The sequence below is a fragment of the Helicoverpa zea genome, chromosome 16 (assembly GCF_022581195.2).
Source record: "Helicoverpa zea isolate HzStark_Cry1AcR chromosome 16, ilHelZeax1.1, whole genome shotgun sequence".
Lineage (NCBI taxonomy): Eukaryota > Metazoa > Arthropoda > Insecta > Lepidoptera > Noctuidae > Helicoverpa > Helicoverpa zea.
In genome coordinates, this window is record NC_061467.1 from 6,663,074 (window position 1) to 6,679,992 (window position 16,919).

The following is a 16,919-nucleotide window of genomic DNA, read 5'->3' on the forward strand; positions in this document are numbered from 1 at the left end:
TAGGCGTTAAGAGCTGTTTCTTTACTGGTTACTAACCTAAGCTTTTTTAGGGCATACACAAACTTATCTAACTTGTTGCACACTCTTTCTATATGTTCTTTCCAGTCGAGTTTATTGTCAATTACAATACCTAAAAATAAAGCTGACTGTACTGGTTGTAAAATTTTATTATTATGTTGTATTGCTGTCGGTATTACTGTTGAGTTACACCTTTGAAATTTAACTAATTTTGTTTTGTCAATATTTACTTGAAGATTATTGTCTTCTAACCATTTCATTACATTTGTTAATTCATTATTAGTTTCAGTTTCTATATCCGTTTTCTCTAAACATCGAATCGTCAATGTAGTGTCATCCGCAAATTGAATACAGTTATGTTTTAGACATTGTGGTAGGTCATTTATATATAACAAGAAAAGCTGCGGGCCCAATACACTCCCCTGTGGTACACCAGAGTTGTTATGTTTCAATTCGGAGCTATATGTCATTCTACTATCCTTTACAATTTTAGAGATAACAGTCCTTTGTTGGCGGTTGGACAAATAGCTTTTGAACCAATCATGAGATTTACCTCTTATACCATATCTCTCTAGCTTGTAAAGAAGACGTTTATGTGAGACAAAGTCAAATGCTTTGCTCATATCTAGAAAAACTGATAAAGTTGATATTTTATTATTAAGAGCTTCACTAATTAGTTTTACTAAAGAATAGCTGGCTAGTGTTGTTGAACTATGTTTTCTGAAACCAAACTGATTCTCCACAATTAGATTGTGTTTGTTTAGGAAGCTGGATATTTTACCATGCATCGCTTTTTCAAAAATTTTAGCAAATACTGGTATGAGTGTAATAGGTCTATAATTATTTAGATCGTTGTGTTTACCCTTTTTATACGGTGGTTTTATTATAGACTCTTTCAGTCTTGTTGGAAAGACACCTTGTTCAAACGAGAGGTTAATCAAGTAACTAAGCGGCTGTGCTATAATTTTCGCGCTTAACTTTATTGTTTTTGTGTCAATTTCATCGTATCCCGTAGAATTTGTGTTGTTTAAAGAGTTAATAATTTTTATTATGTCAGATTCGATTACTGGAGTTAAAAATAATGTGTTTATATTAGCGGTCATGTCAATATTATTTACATCCAAATTATTGTTGAAATTATTTTTGTTTGTCAGTTCAATGAAAAAGTTGTTAAAATGATTACATATGTCAGTAGGGTCAGTAATTATTTTATCATTAATTTTTATATCACTTATGTCATTTTTGATAATATGTTTGTTTAAGTTATTTTTTATTATAGACCATGTGGCTTTACATTTATTTTTAGAATGTAAGAAATAATTATTATTGTTTATCTGCTGTGATTTTATTATACATTTCTTCAAAATATTTGTATACTGGCGATATTTTTTTTTATGGTAGCCTTTGCTTATAGCATTGTGTTGGTAGTCATAATATAGCATTCGCTTTCTAATGCAAGATATCTTTAAGCCCTTGCTAAGCCATTTATTTTTTATTAATTTGTTGTTTGATCTGACTCGTATTTCTGGAAAACACAATTTATAGAATAGAATAAATAGGTCGTGAAATTTATTGAATGCTTTGTCGCAGTCTGTCTCTTCATACACATCATTAAAACTTAAGGATTCTAAACATTGTAAGAATTTATTTACGTTATCCATACTAAAATCTCTTTTGGTATCATACCAAAATTTACAGGTTTTTGATTTATTTTTCATAATATTATGTAGGCGGAAAGTTAATGTTTGACCAGTATCATGATCAGAAAGTGCTAATTTATGAATATTGCTTTTTAAATCAAGCGTGGGCAAGTTACTGGCTATTTGATCTATACTTGTATTTTTCCTAGTGGGCATTTTAATGTGTGTCGAAATGTTGTAATTATTTAGAATAGATATTAATTCTCTTGAATATCTATTGTTTTTCAATATATCTATGTTCCAATCACCAGACAAAATTATATGATTTTTACTTTTATGGGTTAGTTTACCTAATAATAATTCAAGTTTTCTAAAAAATATAGATAAATCAGAATCTGGAATTCTATAAATACATACTATAATTAGATTATGGTTCAAAATTTCAACGGCACAGCATTCAAAACAAAAATCAGTGGCCAATTCGTCCGGTATTGTTAACGTATTAAAACTATAACCTTCTCTCACCAAAATACATGTACCCCCTCGTTTTTGTCTTTGTCTTGTGTAACTAGCCGCCAAAGTGTAGTTTGCGAGTATTAGATTACTTTCATGGCCCGATTTAATAAAAGTTTCGCTAAGACAGATAAAATCTATAACGCCGATCTGGCTTACCAACTCAGTGATTGTAATTTCAAATACATCTATTTTATTTAAAATCCCGGCTATGTTTTGGTGCAATAATATAAACTTTTGATTTCCCTCGAATCGATTGCCAATGTTACCATTTTTATTTTTACTTAACGGGACGAAAAAGAGTATTTTTATAATTTCTTGGCGATTTTGGTGGACTACGATAATCGGATGCAATCGGGTACATTGCAATGTCCACAAGCAAGCGTTGAAGAATACCTTCATAAATACGTTTTAAACCGAGTTTATTAACTTTGCCGGTCCTATACGAGAATGTTTCACCGGTAAGTTCGCGATTACTATCAACAAAATATGCATAATTATTGTTTTCTATGTCCATACAAAGTAAACTATTGAACATTTCCACTTTATAATTATGTATCAGAGCCCCTTGTATATAAGTGGGGCAGCATAAGATCACATTAGTGTAGGTAATTTTTTTAAAAGTTTCCCTGATCAATCTAATTAATTCCAAAGATCCATCGGAATCTTTGAAATCCCTTTCTCCGATCATAATAATGCAGTAATCGTCCATGCTAAAACCTTCAACTTTTTTAGAAACATTACATAAAATATTATTTAAGCTACTGTTAGCAGACAAATAATGACAATACTCAAAATGCTGACTAAAAGTGTTCTCTAATATGTCTAATGTACCATACTGATTACAATTATTAATAATGCAGAGTTTCCTTTTTCCTGTACTTTTTGTTCTCATTATTCGTCGTTGTATGTCCGGCTCGAGTAACTCGTCGCTTGTTGGCAGTGCATTATTATGGTTTTCGATTAAAAATAAGTCAGATAAAACGGTTTCCGATGAGGATTTCTCACATGTACTTATGTTTCTAAGAGATTTATTTTTCATAGGTGTTTCTGTTATTGTATTTTTTGTGCACAAATGCTCTTCTTGGCTAATGGATGCGGCACGCAAATTGTCTGCGATGGAATGTCTACTTCTTTTTCTGGCAGATTGTAATTGCAATCTTTGCGACTTCATAGGGCTGGTACAAAGGTCTTTAAGTGTGTTTATATAAACTTGCTGTCGCTGTATCGTTTCTCTTAATTCGTTGCTTTCGCATATAACATTGTTTAATTCATTTCGGGTAATGTCAAGTTGTTCCTTCAATTCTAATATTTCAACCTTCATTTCTTCCAGTTCATTTTTGCTAATGCATGTTGATATGTCAAGACTCCTTGTGTTTGTTTTGTCTATATAGTGATGAGTCACTTAGCGAGTCAATCGATTTTGAACGAAACAGATGTCGTCGAAATGTTACATTGTTGTGATTTGCGTCGGTAGACATGTTTTTGTTCTGAGATATAGCAATTAACAATTTTTCAAAAAGAACTGCTAGTTGCTGGTTCCGAACCCGTGTCGTGTAGCTCACGCAGATTTTTAAGCGGACCTTATCTGCCACTGAGCCAACTATACATCTGAACTAAGTGGCGAATTTAGTGTCCTCAATGTAGATACTAGATATTTGAATTATATGTGGCGGTTATTATGATTCATTATGTCGGAATTTTTTGCAAAGTTCTTTGTTCACTCAACAACACTTTTGGTCGATGTATTTTAATAGTTTTTTCACTTTTTTACTTTATTTTAAGTTTATGAATGTTTATTACCAATATTTACGATGCGAGATGTGTTATTTATTCACTTTGTTTGTCAGAGTTTGTTTAGACACACTTTGTTAAAAAAAAAGTTTATAACTTTTTATAGGTTCATTTTATTGTTTAGATAGTAAGTTCACTTATAGTTTTCACTTAACTTATGATTTTAAAACGTAGCAAAAGTAAAAAAGAAGACTTTAACTATTTTTAAATAATTTTAGACACAGACTCTCACTGGAATTGAACTCACGGGTTGGCGCGCAAGCAAATGCTTGTGGACAATGGACACGTTTCATTTAAGTATACAAGCTGTTGATTTGCATCCGTGCCATAGTCAAGGAGGTTAAAATTAAATACGTAAATAATCGATTTGAATTACGGTAGGTGGGAAAAAGCTAATATGCGCTGCTTTTTTTGATGTTGTAATTTCATGGTATTTCAGAATTTAGCCCACGGTTAAACACAAATCATAACAGAATTGCCCCGCGGCCACAGTGTGTGCGTGATGGCAGCTATGTGTGCGTAGACAGAGAAAACTAATGTCTACGTGTGTGCGTGAGTGTCGATGTGTGAGTGTCTTATCTACGACATGACAGCGCGAGCGCGCGAGCGAGCGAGACCGAGTGATACGCGATAGCAATCATTTTACCTAAAGTTTCGAAAATCACCTTCATTATTGTCATTAACTTCGTTTTATTTTACTTACTAATTTTTGAGCATTTTAACACAGATATCTTATTAACTACAGTAATAAGCAATACTAGTGCGCGAAAGAAAGTTCACTAACATGTTAACAGCTGATTGATAAAATGTTCGTTTTGCTTTATCTTTCAGCATAAAGTTTTCGCAGTGATTTAGTTTTTATTTTTGAATTAAATTGGTTAATAATTAGAAATTTTGCTTCCTTCTTAACGGTCTTAGGACCTTGGAACACGGAAATCTTATTAATGACGTAATACTAGTGCGCTAAAGGAAAGTTCACTGACCTGTTAACAGCTGATTGATAACATTTTCGGTTTGCTTTAACATTCAGCGTAAAGATTTCGTAGTAATTTTGTTTTTACTTTTCGATTAAATTGGTGAAAGATGTGTTAGTTAAGTGTAGGCACGAGGTGATTCTTTCGGCTCGTAGGTATTATTGGCGTGGTTAAGAAATCAACTTATTTACACTAATAAAATTGATTAAGCTGACTACGTATTTACAAAATGTACAAATAAATAAATTACCTAGTTTAGTTACCCGGAGGTACTGTTCAAAGCTGTCACCTTCACACTCTTGGCACAATCGAGCACGACGAAGTAGCTGGTTGTCCTTCAGCTAACATAACACTATCACATTCGTTTTTAATGTGTCGAAAGCACTAAGTTAACGGTCCTAGCACATAAGTCTGTCACATGACCAGCATGACCCTCCGTGATGAGGGTTCCCGGTCGGTAAACATTTCCCGGAACATAGGTAGGTATGTACGGCTGTCATTGCACATCCTTGGCAGTCGTAACGGGTAGTCAGAAGCCAGTAAGTCTGACACCAGTCTAACCAAGGGGTATCGGGTTGCCCGGGTAACTGGGTTGAGGAGGTCAGATAGGCAGTCGCTTCTTGTAAAGCACTGGTACTCAGCTGAATCCGGTTAGACTGGAAGCCGACCCCAACATGATTGGGAAAAGGCTCGGAGGATGGATGGCTGTTAGTACACTGTTGTCACTGATCGCATACAGGCGGACCATCGCCACCAACTCGTGTTCGTGTAGTTTTCCGTCATCTCGCACTTTGTACCTACACGTCGCGGAATTCAAAGCGCACGTACGCAGCAGCGGCGGCGACATCAAACACACTGCTTGCCGTCGGCGCTTGTTTGTTCCGGCTTCAAGGGCACGCGGGGAGCGGCGAGGCGAGTGTGTGGGAGTACTCGCACTGTGATTGGGTGAATTTGGGTAGGCTGGATGATCTACGATTTTTATTGAACGATCGTTGCGTATGCTTTGTGCATGTATCGTTTGCGTTTGTGTGAGTGCGCAGCGCGGTAGTAAGGCTAGTAACACACGCGCCGAATTAAAGTACGGCTGGGTTACACTGACGGATATACGTAAATAAGAAAAAAACATGAAAAAATTACCTACCCATTTTTTCGTTGATTTGGGTCGAGAATCATTAGCATATTTACGTCCTTGACTATGGCACGGATGCAAATCAACAGCTTGTATAATTTATTTATTAGGTTTGACATCTAGATTTGTACTACCACATAATAATCTTATTTAGTAGACATTTAAGTATTTTTAACGTCGTTTTGCGAACCCAAAAGATCAGATTATGGCTGAATGAGAAAAAAAATTACAGTATCCCAAAGATAATTTATTTATTTTCTATGTATTGAAAACTTAATATTTATACGTAAGTTTCTGAGATCGATTTTCAGCTTCTCGCATCCAGTTCCTGCCAGCCGTCTTGCGCAAGTCATCACTCCACCGTGCCGGAGGACGTGCTGAAAATCGATCTCAGTGGCGTGCACTTGGAGAGGCCTATGTCCAGCAGTGGACTGCGATAGGCTGATGATGATGATGATGATGATGAAGTTTCTATCCAGCATTACGTACGATAAATAATCGGGCAAGGTTCTTCGAAATCGACTTCCGAGAAACTAAGTGAATTTATAAACTGAAGGATCATTCCTTGTGTTTACGTCAGTTGCATTTTAATACTCAATGTTCTTGGAACTTAAGACCTTGTATACAGTAAAGACCAACTGTAAGTAAACTATAAGTAGTTGGTAACAGTAAGCCGCTTGGTAAATTCTATTCGAAATCACTCAGTACTAGGTAAAGAGTCATACTTCAGCACAGGTTCAGTTACAAAATAACAATCGCTGTCCATGCTGGCTACTGTAGATCGATCAAACTCATTTATACGAAAGCTGCATAAACTTCTAAACTGTATATCAAATTAAAATATAACAATACCCTTGGAATCTGTTTTGAATTTGTTGAGAACTTACAAGGGAAGCGATTCTCGCATTTCATGCTTCCCAGTTCTAGAACAAAATCTATTAAACTTTGGCAACACAAGTCCGCTGTTGCTACAAGCTATTGTATTATGAAGTAACGTGATTGCTTGTCAAACAACCGACTTTCCTACTTATTACATTGTAGTCATTACAAAACGTCCCGTCAATCTGCCCAGAACATTAACGTCGGTTCTAAAAATATAACCGGAGCACCCCAAATGACTAGGTATTCGTAATTTTAGCGGCTTTGAAAGGCTATTCAAGGAAATTCAACCAAAACATCACAATTTATTATTGTCCTTTGTTACAAAAATAAAACGTACCAGAATTAGAAACATTGAATTGAAACAGTGCAACAGATCCCTCCCGCTTTGAACAGAATACATTTAGGATTACTCCGATTTGAATTGAAATGTTCCCGAGATATTTTTGAATACTTGACAGGACAGAACGATAGCCTCGCTAACAAATGAGGTAGGTAGCAGCCCAACGTATATTTTGCAAAGTAATTCCGTATACAAAGTGTCTTAGTAGAAAGCGTCACAAAAATCAAAAGACGGCTACCAAAGAGCCCAAACAGATGTGAACAAAGATGAAAAAAGTTTCAGAAATTGGGAATGGGAGATGATTACAGTACACTGAATGGAGTTGCCGCGTTATTATCAAGTCGCCTTTGTACTGATTCCGAATGTTTCCCTTTAAGAACTCCCACAAAGTTTATGGCTTACCCCGAATTGTTGTACCTAAGAAAAAAGTTTAATTTCCATCGAATCTTATAATTCTTTATTGTTCTTGCTTTGTTATTCAAACGACTATAATTTTGGTATTTTATGTAGTTTATTGTGAAAGCGGTTTACTAAGTTCCTCTGTCTTTTGTTTATTCGGGTTTATTGTTTTGTGTAATTTCCTTTTTTATTATAGTATTCTCTGAGCTGGATTTTCTGAATTAAAATAGGTTTGAGCTGAAATTGGGTTGTGTTTTATTCGTTTCGCTAATACCTTTAAAAAGTGACTTTGCTAGCTTTAAACTACCTAATGTTTTTGGTTACATAACACATGTTTATTTAAACCTAGTATTTAGTTAGAAATGGTAATTTCTATAAACCGTGGATTTATTTAAAAAGGAATAATTAAATACGCGCTCAGGTTCTGCATTACCTATATGCCACCCAAGTTCATAATACCTTCTACTAACAAAAAATCATACGCGTATGAGAGTAAATGTCATTTTCTTGGCATTCCCTACGTACAGTTTTCCCCATTTTATTTACTACAAGACATTATCATAACACTGAATATCATGAAAATGGCACTTGTAACAGAAACGACATCTCTCATTTCCTTGTTTATTTCCCCGTACGTCTGAAATAAGTTTAGATGACAAGCATATTCTTTGATGGTGTTCTTACCTACAGTTACAATATGAAGTTTTGTAACTTCTTTGTTTTAAAATGAATACCTAACTTTTGTGTAACTGTTTTCTGCTTTTTTATTTTTTATTAATAAAACCTCAGACTTAGAAATCCGCGCTTTTATTTACATTTTTAATACTTAACAGTTTTCTGTTAGATCTCACTTGAATCATTATTGCTGATTAAAATGAAGTGCTACAATCCAAACCTGCCAGTTGTTAAAAAACAATTATTTAAGAGTGCGGTTAGTAATCTCGAAGAAGGAAATTTAAGCAGCTCCACACGGGACGCGAAGGAACCACTTGCCGGATGAAAAGTAGCATTATGTATTGTGTCAGGTTTCAGTTAAACTATCTATGTGTCACTTGACGTGTAAGCCGCACAGACAGACAAAGTTACTTTAGGATTTATTATATTGGTAGAATCATCGGCACGAATCTTGAGCGCTGACCTTCATCTGCGCGAAGTGATTTATTAGCAAAGAACCAATCCTGAGTGTTGGCTATGACGCGATGCGCTGCAGGCCAATCACCGCTTTAGCCCGCCCCCGCGCCTCACTTCATATCACAAAAAGGACCTAATAAATTCTTTCTGCGCAGGTGAAGATCAGCGCTCAAGATTCGTGCCGATGATTATAACGTCAATGTCATATCATTATATTTTATCACATTTCTTATGTTATGGTGTTTCCTTATAATAAACCATATTTCCCTATTTAAAATGACTGAATAACTTTTTGTAAATGATCTGTAAGTTACACGTGAATTGGAAGGCACGTGGCGGAAAATTTGGGCACAACGGCATTGTTGCTATCTAAAAAAAGCTATGACTATGTAAATTGTTTATATCCTTTTCTGATTATATATTTCTATTTTATACATGTTATAGTTTATGAAGCTCGTGGTTAAGGAACAGCCGCTCGTATTATCAGATTGACTTAGGCAGGTTAAGCAATGAATGGCGTGAATGGGTCTTTTGGAAAGCTCCTCAAACTGGTGGGACCCAGCTGTGTTGTATGTCGTTGATACGGGTGGTCGAAAACCAGAAAGTCTAACAACTTGTCTTACAAGCGATATCGAGTTGCCACCGATTACTGGGTTGAGAAGGTCAGGTAGGACGTCGCTCTATGTAAAACAGTAGTAGGTAAGAAAGGCAAGGCAGATGTCTTGTAATATAATGCAGTTAACTGTTAAATTAAATGAAAATATCAAAAGCTTTTTTAATTTCTGACCGTGAAAAGAACTATGCTGAAAATGTATCTAGGTTATCTTTAAAATACGTAATTAAAAAACTTAAAAAAACCACATTACTTTTTATGTTAGTCTGGCGAAAGTTTGTGGGTGTAATAATGAGAACCAATAAAAAGAAACTATGATTATAAATCTAGTTTAATTTGAACTACACAAACCCTTAGCCTATACTAAGTTGAAAGTACCTAGTTTGTACTAAATTAGTTGTAGGTAATAATCTTTTGGTAATAATCGGTGTTCGTTGTTTTAGTGACTTTAAACAACGTACAACTTTTGTAAATGATCCCATCATTGTTATATTTGCGAAAGTCTATATCTGTCGTTCACAGCAAAGCTACTAAACTGATTTTAATAGGTAGGTGCATAAATTGTCTAGAGCCTGAGAAGATACATAGGCTTCCTTCAGCCAGTTGCTGAAAGTGGTTCTCCTGGCATGTGAGTAAAACCACGGAAAATGGTCAGTTAAATATAAATGTAAAAAGAACAAACATTTCCGATTATAAATCCCTAAGCAACGTAACGATTTAACTAGGTAGGCATTAAATTTGATACTATTAATAATGTTCAACACTCCGAAGCCTAAATTAAATAATAAAGCCGACTCGTATTAATCGTATTTACCTCGACATGATTACTTGGTTTGAATATTCATAAAATCCCGATAACATTCTTCGCGAACGCTCCCAGTTTAAACGAATTAGAGTAGCGTAGAAGCATCGAAATTAACTTACAAAATTATATTACGTGCGTACTTTTCGAATTGAAGGAAAGTTTTTTGTAAGACATTTCGTTACTTAGTCTAGTATTACGTTAAAAGTAATTTTGAATATTAGCTTTCTTGCGAATATCCTAGAGAGAACTTAATTGAAAGAATTTGGAAGGATTAAATTGTATTTTTGGGGCTGGATACTATTGTGAAAAAATAATTTGAAACCCGATTTGAATAGCTTGTTTACTACAAGGTGTTGATTTGCATTTGTGCCATAGTTCAGGAGGAGGACATACAATACGTAAATAATCGATTGGAATTACAGTAGATGGGAAATAACTAATATGCACTGCTTTTTTTGTCATTGTAATGTCGTGGTATTTCTGAAGTCATCCAATTTTATGAATGAAATTTATTAGTGATCGTTGCGTATGCTTTGTGTTTGCGTTTGTGTGAGGGTGTAGCACGGTTTTAACGCCAGTAACATACGCGCCAAGTGTAAATAAGGCTAGATGACATTTACGGAATTCCGAAAAAAATGTAAAGAAAAAAAAATACGTACCAATTTTTTTATTGATTTGGGTCGAGAATCATTAGAATAATTACCTCCTTGAATATGGCACGGATGCAAATCAACAGCTTGTATAATAGGTATTTCTCGTTGTTATGTATGTGAATATATATGAGCTAACCCTTCTTTCTATTTTATTTAGAGGCCATCATTATTAGCCGCATAATTTTAATCCAAACACCATATTGTAAATAAGTACGAAATTACATGTATTCAATCAGGTATATTTCCGTAGAATAAACAACAAATTTCTCTCAAATTTACATAAAAATTAAATCACAAATACAGCAAAATCACTCACCAAAAAAATCCTAAACTAATTAATCTCAATAATCACGCAGTCATAACTAAAACAAAGCTTTTTATAGCCGCTCACCCTTCAGCCATATTTTCTCAACCGAACCGAATAATTGAATGTTCCGAGCAGTTTTTACTCATTTAAACTGTACGCCACAATTACCTCTATTAATTTACGCGGTGAGGTGGGCGCGATAAAAGCCAGCTTAATAATATTGGGGTGAGAAATGTAGGGGGGACAAAGCTGTCAAATTTCAGCCAGTAAACCCCCAGAAATAGTCTTCCGCCTTACTTGCTTGGACAGGTACTGGTGTGCACAGAATGTGTGGGTGTTTGTGGTCAGTATTTTGTAATTTATGTTTTTCTGTCAAGTCATTTCTGAAGATACCTTACTTAAAGTAAATTAATAAAAAAATATTTACTTATAGACAAACCAACAATACAAAGAACATATTAAAAGAATATTTAATCTAAAATACTTGTTTAATGTAATTTAATCTAACCAATTCACTACACAAAACAGCTGCAACAATACCGCACCCAAAACACTGCTAAGAAATGGACAAATTATACTTAGCACTCAACATTACATCTTCCCAAACACGGAACGTAGGACAAATAAACCGAAATCACCATTGTACGCGATTACACCGAATGCATTCCGGCAGACAGCGGGCATTGGCGTTCGCTTTATCTTTACCATACACTGCCTGATAAGGAGCTTACCAGGCGAACTTAATAAGAGTTGACGTGACCAACCTACCAAATGAGAATACACCTTTTGTTCTTCAAAACACGGTTTAATTTAGATTAGCCAGCCGCTTGGACGGGTCAGTGGGTAAGAGCAGTTTATGCATGATGTTGTTAGCTTTTTGGGTATAAAGTGCACAATAGGTATGCTACAAATGTTGTGTTAGTCTCCTTTTGTTAGTGGGATGCATAATTAGAAAGGATTCCTAAAGCGTTGGAAATTGGTTGTACATTTGTGTATACTTTGAGATGGAAACAAGTATGTGAACGTGAATCAAACATTCAATAGCGGAAAAAAATGTTGAAGACGGATCCCAACAAATAAATGATATAGGTAGGTAATATAATTTTGCCGATTGAAAGAGCTAAAAATTTAATGAAAACAAAACCAATCTCGTCCAAGCAAAGGATTAACAGACAAAAACCCAGAACTGACAGCATCTGTCCTCCAAAAATCAGGGCATCAGGTGAGAGATCAAAATAAAATCCAACCTAAACCCTGAATCAAATCACGAAGTAATTAGTCCAAAGCCTGAAATTTGGGGCAGCAACATTGGATTTAGCAGCACCCAGCCAGTTGCATTAGCTAATCCGTCGGTCAGTGCAAGGCTCCGTAAGCCAATCAGACGTGCCTACAATATCGCACGGTGCGCTGGATTGGCTAAGCGACCTGATTACCTAGTGCCATTTTCGGAAATGCTGTCAACACGTTTCTATCTGCTAATGCTGATGCGTATCGCGATCGATTTTAAACTCATTAAAGGTAACGTCGCAATTTGTCGCCAAATTATATGGTGCTTGTGAAAATGTGTTCGCTTGTCTGTCGTATGGTGAATCGGTGTTACCGATACTTGGTTTGGACAAAGGTTGAATTTGGGGAAATATTTTAATTCAAAATACTTTTGCTTACTCACTACTGGTTATAAATAATCAAGACCATATTTTTTTTCAAGTTTCATCACCAATAAATAACACCAACAACATCGAAGCTCGTTTCTAAAACAATAAAGTAAATAAGAGCATAGTACGGCCAATTTGTGCAGTATCCATTCGCTCAGTCTAATTTACAGCTGATATTAAAACCGCGGCCCGGTTCACACGTGTCCTATCATAAATTGTTGGAGTACGTTCCACACTGAAATTGGTTGGTGGAACAATGTTGAATCTGCCTCATTTGGGTGGAGCAATTTTCTCATTATTAATAGAGAGGAAGGCGAAGTAATTGTTAATTAATTGCCTTTTTTACATGGCCTTTTTGTTGTAGATGGCTGCTGATTGAAAATGTTAAAATGTTTTTTAGTGAAAGCTTTTTTCGTTTTACATTTTAATAATGAATTATATCCTGATTGATATTATTATGATAAGTAGTTAACCGCTTATTACATGGCAAGTAGTCGTTAGTTTCTAATCATCGAATGGCCTTTACAAATTACCGCCGCTCAAATCAAATTAAGGCCAACTTACCACAAAAAATGTACAATATTCAGCCAGCCTAAAACTCGTAATAACTAACCTTAGCGACTTAATTAAAAACCTGGGATAAATGCAATGAAATTAAATCATAAACTTTTGACACTAACATAGGTATACAACCTTTTATTCAATCTAACTTTTGGAACAAAATAGGGGCAGGTAATGTGGTGTTATTTCCTCATTAATGTGTCTCTGAAGTTCGGGGGTTGGATTAAAAACTCCTGTGGGGACCAAAGCCTGTGTAAAAACATTTCTGTACAAAGGTAGACTGTGTAGTCCCAATATATTGTGCTGTACTATTGTTTGATTATTCGATTTTGGAACATCCAGGCGATAAATAAAAGTAACCTTTAAGAAAATTAATTTATTTGAAGTATGAACATAAGATGTATATAAATAAGTTGCTTTAAGTGTTATCTTTACAAAGACAAAATATCACGTAGACCGATATGGTGCTGATCACCATTAATTTTCAATGTATCAATAAGTCTTTATACTTCAACAATTAAGACTTGATTCAAAAGATAACTAAGGTTTTACAGATTTTTTTAGGGTTCCGTACCTCGAAAGGAAAAAACGGAACCCTTATAGGATCACTTTGTTTATCTCTAATACCAGCAATAAGTGTTATAAGAGTAAACAAGAATGCAATAAACAATCGTGATAAACAATAGGTATGTAATATACAGGTATATTTTTTTCAAATGAAAGGTTTCTCTCAACAATAATATATCTGTATAAAATAACAGTTAATAAACACAGTACAGTAAGCAATTAAGAAATCCAATAAAATTGTTATTTATCACTAGATTAATAGAAAAACATTTCTCTTATTTTATACTGTTACTGACCTTTTATATAATTGAAAAGTTATATTAATCACGTTAATATTATTAAGTTTGTATGTGTGTAGATGTCTGTTACTTTAACGCGCAAAAGGCCGAATGGATTTTGACGAAACTTAGCAGTAATTGATATAGCTTGTACTCACTCGCATCCAGAGGATGTTCACACATCAGAACAACTTGCAATCCATTTTATCCAGGTTTAGGAAGTAGTAACTTCTACAAACATCGATTCATTCAATATTACCTAGCTATTTAGTATCAATTTTTTTCTTCTTTAACCAAAAATTATTCAGTTTTATTATGACAATAGAACCTAAAACAAACAAAACTTTACAACGTGTGTACGCTAGTATTTTATTCGGTGTTGGAGTCACACATTTATTTACTCGCAAAACACATTTATACTGGCTTTACATAGACTGTTTGTTTTTTTTTTTTTGAGTGGAAATATAAAACCTTTGACCAATCTACGCCTTGATATAGCTTGTAAAAGCGATCGGCGCTTTTGAATAAAATCAAGCGTAGATTGTGAAATTTACTGGCTGCCATGGTAGAAGCATTGTTGTGTGCAGTTTTTATTCTGATACTCATTGTTTTCACGTAAAATTAAATTAAAAAGCAGAGCGAAATAGATACAGTTTTTTGTTATAGCAAAAAGTAAAGCCCCGTTGCAGTTTAGGGTTTGTTTCTTCACAGCAATGGATACATAAACAAACAAATGTTTAAGTATGTGTATTGGATTCTTCATTTGTTTAATCATGGCACGCAATATAATTAGCGACCTAACACTTCAAATACCTACCAATGTGCCCATGCAAGTACACCTATTTACCTACTAGCTCGCAGGAAAAAATATTCAAACTAATGCATAACTAAAACAAACTAGAAAAAAACTTAACCCGCAAACCCCGCAACTCTAATCAACAACATGGACAATTTCTAGAAATTTCCAGGAAATTAGTAAGAAGTTTCCGTGCGTCACTGTTGCGTGGCGCACGGAGGAACACGTACCGCTCAGATTAGTTGGTGTAGCTAACAGCCGAGTAACTTTCACAATTAATACCAACCGACCGCACTGGGGGGGTTGAGTCTGCTACGAATCGACGACTGATGCGATTGGAACAACGATTAATCGCTGCGAAGGGGAGAAGAATAAAATAGTTTACGTTTATTCAAATAACAAGATAATGTTAGTGCTCGGGTCGGTTCTGCGGTTTTGTGGCTGGCCGGTAAAGGTTGGGGTATCAACGCATAATCATGGATTTGAAAACTAATGCGCTGCCTCAGCGAACACCGAATACAACCAAAGCATTCATTATTTATTTTTCTTATTAAATAACCGCCATTTCTCTTTGAGTCGAATGTAAATAATAAACCACATTTACTTTTTATTCAAAGTGTCTCTAAACCTCTAAGGCTTTCTTCTAAATAAAAATAACTTTAGATGCATAATGTAATATGGAACCCATGTACGTACCTACCTATCTAAGATACAGTCCAAAGAGGAACAATGAGTATGTTAAATACTTTTTCTCCATATCCTTACCTAATTATTGTAAAGACATGTTCAATCAATTCACAGTGACGTATAATCTAAATCAATTGCATCAGGGGTCCACGACGACTAAATGGTTCGGTTACACGTACGACTAAACGCAAGACAGAGGGGAGATAAGGAGGCGAAAAACTATTAGAACAGAGGAGAAATAAATTTGTGATACGTCTCAGACATATTTCCCCATAGACTATTAGTTACGACTGGTTTGTAGGAAGAAGTAAGGGGCGAACTTAAACTTAGTGGACATTTTACTGTTCATTGTGTTGTTCCGAACTTTGTCTTTGACTGTTGTCTCGCCTATCATTAAATAATGTACCTGTAACAAGCATCATTAATAACATAATATAATGATTGCCCTTACATTTTACATGTTATGAGCGATTTAAATAAGGTTTGGCTGCAAGATAAATTAAGGCATTAAATAACATTTCTTCGACCAGTTTAGTTTCAACCCATTAATGTACATGGTTGTGTACAAAAAAAACTTAAAATATTCTCATTACTATTCTTTTTAAATAGGTTTTGTAATCTCTGTTACTTAAGCTTATAAATAATGTCTTAAAGCGACAAATTTGTCGCAGACCAAAATCGTTCGTTTGCAGACAGCCATCAAAATCGATTTGTTACCTACATGTCAGATACAAAGTTTTGTAGGTATCACCCAGCCCACGTGAAAGGATTATCGGATCTGCAACTACTGTAATCCATTAAGGGTTGTTTATAGTACTCAAAAATTTAAATCCGTTTGCCATGAGGGCTTAACGGGCAATACGGTTTGTTTATTATGTGGCCCAGTTAAAGTTGAGGCGGAAAATTATTTTGGTAGGCCTGGATTTGTTGTTTTTCTGTCAGATGTTGCCAAACTAGTGGCTTCGGAGTAACGGTTTTAATTTTTTAGTTAGTTAATTTGAATACATATCAGGATATGGGAAAGTTAGAAGCCTGTCAATCAATTTTGTAGTGCTTTAGGAATTGGCTGTATATTTAGATCATTGCACATAGTTGTCAGTTTATCGACAAAAGTACATCAAAACTATGTTTAAATATAAAACAATAAACCTAGATTAAATTAATCCCAAACATTAAC